The sequence below is a fragment of the Pseudophryne corroboree genome, chromosome 4 (genome assembly GCF_028390025.1).
Source record: "Pseudophryne corroboree isolate aPseCor3 chromosome 4, aPseCor3.hap2, whole genome shotgun sequence".
In the NCBI taxonomy this organism is placed as follows: Eukaryota; Metazoa; Chordata; class Amphibia; order Anura; family Myobatrachidae; genus Pseudophryne; species Pseudophryne corroboree.
This window is the reverse complement of record NC_086447.1, coordinates 44,254,149-44,260,148: the sequence shown is the minus strand read 5'-3', so window position 1 is coordinate 44,260,148 and position 6,000 is coordinate 44,254,149.

Below are 6,000 nucleotides of genomic sequence, written 5' to 3'. Positions count from 1 at the left end.
TGCTGCTTTGGTTATTTTCCTGTTTCCTGGTGAGTATACAGGTTGTATGAAATATTTGTACAGCCCACAACATGGCTGACTCTGCTCTGCATATGCAAATGGTGTTGTTTAATAGGGTTGGTATCAGGATCCTGACGGCTGGGATGCCGGCTGTCAAAACACTGACAGCGGCATCTTGGGTATGAAAATACCAACAGTGAGTAATTACTAAAGCTAAGCATAATCCATAAACCCCCTAACCCTTCTTTCTCGCAGATTGACCTCTACCTCCCTCCCACCGCAGCCTAACCACCTTCCTAGGATGTGCCTAAACTTATTCCTACCTCTCCCCCAGCCTAACCATAACCCTCCCCATGGGTGCCTAACCCTCCTTCCCTGCAGCCTAAACCTAACCCTCCCCCTCCTGCAGCCTAGCCTTAACCCTCTCCTGCAGCCTAATCCTAACCCTCCCTTTACACAGCCTAACTCTATCCCTCCCCCCACAGCCTAAACCTAACATTCCCTCCCCCCCACAGTCTAACCCTAACCCTCCCGTTGGTGCCTAATTCCACCTCCCTACAGCCTAACCCTCCCAGGGGAGGCCTCACCCTCCCTCCCCACAGCCTAAACATAACCCTCCTGCAGTCAAAACCTAACCCTACCCCTACAGCAGCCTAAACCTAACCCTTCTCCTCCAGAAGCCTAACCCTCCACCTCTCTTCCCACAGCCTAACCCTCCCCCTCCCTTCCAGCAGCATATATCTAGTCCTCCTCCCGCAGCCTATCCCTAACCCTCCCTTCCTCCAGCCTAACCCTCCCTTCCCACAGCCTAATTCTAACCCTCCTTAATCAGCAGCCTAACTCTCCTCCTGCATCCGAACCCTAACCCTCCCTGAAGCCTAACCATAACCCTCCTCCCACACCCTAACCCTCCCCTCCTGCAGCCTTACCCTAATCCTTCTCCTCCAGCAGCCAAACCCTCCCCCTCCCTTCCAGCAGCCTATCTCTAGTCCTCCTCCCGCAGCCTATCCCTAACCCTCCCTTCCTCCATCCTAACCCTCCCTTCCCACAGCCTAATCCTAACCCTCCTTAACCAGCAGCCTAACCCTCCTCCTGCATACTAATCCTAACACTCCCTGAAGCCTAACCATAACCCTCCTGCCACACCCTAACCCTCCCCTCCTGCAGCCTTACCCTAACCCTTCCTTCGCAGCCTAAATCTAACCCTCCCTTCCCACAGCCTAACCCCAACCCCCCTTCCCACAGCCTTAACCTAACCCTCCCCCCTCGCATCCTAACCCTATTACCAAATCCCATTTAAAGTTTCAGTACATACAAGTAGCCCCACCAACCCCAGTGCACCTGAGTTAGAGCTTCACCAGCTGGCTGCACTGCCCTCCAGCTCTGTGGATAAGTGGGGGTCTGGGGCAGCCCCACTCGCTCACCCTTGTGAAGGTCATGTATGCAGGCTACATCTGTACTTACAAAAAATCACAAAAGAAAGACCAGAGTTTTGCAGAAGCTATAATATTATGTACAGCATGTTAGTGTCCATTGAATAAAGTGACTTGCATACTCCCTTTAGTGTGAATGGTGTAATGGATAGCATTACTGCCTCAAAGCATTGAGGCCATGGGTTCAATTCCCACCATGGCTCTTACTGTGTGGAGTTTGTATATTCTCGCAGTGCTTGCATGGGTTTCCTCCAGGTATTCACCTCTACTGGCAGGTTAATTGGCTCCTGACAAAAATGAACCCTCGTGTGTGTATGTACATTGGCAGACTAGGTGGGCCAAGTGATTCTTATCTGCTGTCAAATTCTATGATTCTATGTGACAAGTTTCACAATAATACAGCTGTCTGGTTCTATACTCTGGCCGGGGTAAGAGAGAGAGCAGACTAGAGTCCTAGGAGCTCCTGCCAATTCCCCCCTCTCCAATGTGACCTGCCACCTCCACATTTCCCTATAATTTGTCCCTGCACTGTTATTTGGACTAACACTGAGAGAGGAGATCATTTGTAATGAGCACCTGCTTACCTGTCCATGCAGAACACATACGGGAGACCACAGACAGTGTGCCAACTGCCACTGTACTGATAGCAGGCCCGATGTTGAGCTTCAACTCACTCGACACAGGTTATATACCTACTCGGGTGGTGGCATGGAGGAATACAGACCCCCAGAATTTTCCATCCACTGTTGGGATTCTGGCATCATTATCCTTACTACTGGGATCCCGACAGGTGGTTTATTAACCATATCCCGTCCATACTGGGGCATATGTCTGTCCGCCCTACAAAACACTCTGCCTGCTATGAATATGTGAGAGTAAACAGACATTGTGTCCCCTACACTGCCTGGGATGTCAGAGTTATATTTGCATGTTTTGTCATTGTGCTGCTGTGCCCATCCACACACGGCTGATGCAGGGTCAATGCTCTATAGTGATCAAAGAAAAAATTAAGGTCCGTACCAATCGTATTAAATATCATGTAATAATTAATAGACCAATATAAAGACTGTTGACATCTGTATAAAACAGTATTTAATTAGTGGTGCTCCCAAATGTTTTTGTAAATTAGACTGCAAATGGGTTTGAGAGACAAAAACACTTTTTTGGGAGCACTAATATTAATGAGTAGTACAAATGAAAAAGAATATTAAACTTAACTTTTATTGGGTACCTATATAAAAATAAATATTCTTTCAATACCAAACAAGAGTTGACCTGCTAACAAATAGGGTTCAAGATGTTATAAACTGGTGAAAATATAATTAAGAATATAAGGTTCCTAAACTAATTAAGGAATCCGATTTTAGCACTGAGAGAATAGGATGCTCTTCGGTCCACTCTGTGATATCAGTAGGCAAACCGAGACATAATATGGAGTAAGGATAGGATAAAATTCAATATAACATTCACCTCAATGAATTACCCACAGTACCTAGTATTCCCCGGTGGTCTTCCATCCAAGTACTGACCAGGCCAATCCTGCTTAGCTTCTGTGAAAGAAGTATCAGTGTGTCACTGTCCATGTTCTATGTGTGAGCCTGACCTTTCTGATACTGTAATCACAGAGAAGCTGCACCCTTTGCAAATGTGGGGATGAACAGCAGAAGTAAACATGCTGACATGAAAATTGAGGATGCTACTGTGGAAGTGCAACAGGATGAGGGGAATATTTGTGCAGCTGATGACAGCGCAAATGAGGATGTTGATGAGGATAATGTTGTTTGTGTAAGTCCAAGTGTTGTCAATTTCTTGAAATTGATCACATTTTGGTGACCGTGCTTGATCCAAGGTATAAGTTGTATACTGTGTCTTTCTTTCCAACAGACCCAGATCTGATCCTGCTGTCAGGAAAAAAACTGAGCTTTCCCAAAAGTCTGGCTGGTGATGCAAATGAGTCAACACAACATTTTGACATCTTGTCGGCCTAAAAGAATTACATAAAACTAGTGACACCTCTACCTTAACTCCATCTGATATGGTCACCATCCAAAGAATGGTTGAGGATTACTGTAGTAACAGCGTACAAATAGGTATGTCAAACAGTCCAAAGATATAGTGTATACTAGGTAGGCGCTCGATACCACAGAGGCAATCATTAAAAAATACAATGTAATACATATAGTAAAACAATAACAAGGACAATAAAAAGAAAATCATAAAACAATGAATTTTAGATGATCAATTGAGTCACAGAATATATTCTAGACTCTTACAAAAAGTAGATGGTCAAATCATGAATAGATGTTCAAGTATATTTTCCACTGTCAGTAGTAGCAAGCGGGGACTATCAGTTTGTGTTCAGTCAGTCTCTATGATAAATTCATATAGCTGACCAATGGTATATAGATAGAATGGTGATAAGTTGCCAGTATGCATACATACTGTACATATCCTATAACAATAGCTCCATCCACCGTCTCATAGCTCACAAGCGAAGGAGCAGCAGTGAATGAGAAATAGCCAGATTAAGGGGGGGATGTCAGCAGGCCCCCCCAGCCAAAGCACACTGACATCACTAGCTTTCCCTGTTAAGCAGCAGCAGAACCAGCAGCCAGAATGTGAGCCGGACAGTATGCAGTGAAGGCAGAGGCACAGGAGTATCATGTTTCATGAGCTACCAACTGAGCTTTCCAACCAGAGGAGACATAGGAGGATGGAGAGAGCTGTAAAGTGACACAGGGATCCCAGCTTCTCCTATTCCCTGCTTGGGTGTCTGAGTCTTGTATAAACTGTTATGCAACTAAACCATTTGGGTCTAGAGATAGAGACAGACACATATAGTCCTCCTAAGTCCTGTCCCAGTGTGTAAGTAGTACAGAGGCTGCTGCTATTCTTGCATGTGACAAGATAAATTATTTTATTTTTCTATGTGTATTGTAAGGTTAAGTTGTCTGAAAATGTTATATACAGTAATAGTTGTCTTTCAATTAGGTGGAGCTATAAACAGTACCCAGCCATTATTAAACTGTTAGTTTAAAATGTATATACACCATTAGTTTAAATTTAATATACACAATCCATACCTCCCACCATGACCCAGTCCAGAAGGTACAACATGTTCTTTACCTGGACTTCCTTCTTCATTTATGATTGCAATCATCTGTGTTGAAACACCTTTCTTATCAATTAAATAGTTTAACACAGGTGACGGAAATCATATATTAATTGGGAAGTCCATGTAGAGAGCATTTTGTCCCTCCTGGAATGGGACATGTTGGGAGGTATGCACAATCTAATATACACCCCCACCTTCCACCGGGGCCCCCCTGTTTTAAGTGCCCCGGGCACCCCCAAGGCTTAATCCATCCCTGGATTGAGATTGAACCCACTGAGTGGGTGCTCTGTAACCGCTGGATATTAAGTGACTATTCTAGTACTGTGGAGAGCCACAAAATGCGGTCGCTGGATAGCATACTGTAAGTACAGCAGTGGCGGGAGCTGTTAGGTATAGCCACTGGACAGGGTCGGACTAGCTCACAGGGGTACAGGGGAATCCCCTGGTGGGCACTACTGACTGGGCCCCCCACCTCCTCCTCTAGGGAAGAGGTCCTAGACTGTGCACTTGAATTATACATTATGCATATGTTCCATTATAATGAACAGGACTATGGTGTATTTTCTATCATGCATTCCTGTTATTAATCTGCTACATTATCATACATGCACTGGCAATATTGACTGTAGTATATATATCAAGGGCCCCAGCCCATGCAGTATCTAATGGTTCGGTAAACCAATGTGGTGGTTGGCCACACCGCTTTGCATGGGCCCCTACCACTGCATTCCCCTGATAGACCCTTCATGCCCCAGTCTGACACTGCCACTGGATGTTGTACAGCAGGGGCAGTAATGCACGGGCCCATTGAATAGAAGAGATGAAAATAACAATTTATATGGTCAGCCGGCTTTTCCTTCACACAGCGGTGGCTCCAGGGATCACTCCTCTGTATCTTGAACGCATTTCTCTGCACACCGGGCAGCTTTGTCAAGAGGCAGAGTACATGTCCTGAGCCTCTCCAGGTTTTTTTTTATCCTTGTCTTCTGGTAATTATGACCATCAACAGGTGTTTACTTTAGGGTCAGGGCTTAGGTGTAGCATGATGATATCGCTCATGATCACTCACATTTATTCATAATAAAACAATTAAAAATTCACATTTTATAAGGGTGTCATTAGAATACATAGTTATAATGCAATTATGCTGCCCACCCTGTAGTGTGTACTCAGAAAGAGTGTTCAGCACAGTTGGGAACCTTATCAGTGATCGACGTAGGAGGCCACTTTCTCAAAATGTGGACAGAATGATGGTAATTAAAGTGAACTACAAATTCCATGCAGAAGACCTTTACTAGCAATTATGTCAAGTAAAGAGACTTTTGTAATGGTGGATGTTATTGCGATTAAATTAATATTGTGTGAAGATGATATACACACTGATGAGAGTGAGGATGAAGATGATAATGATGAAGATGACATGTTGCCACTGTAATCCAATGACAGCACTGT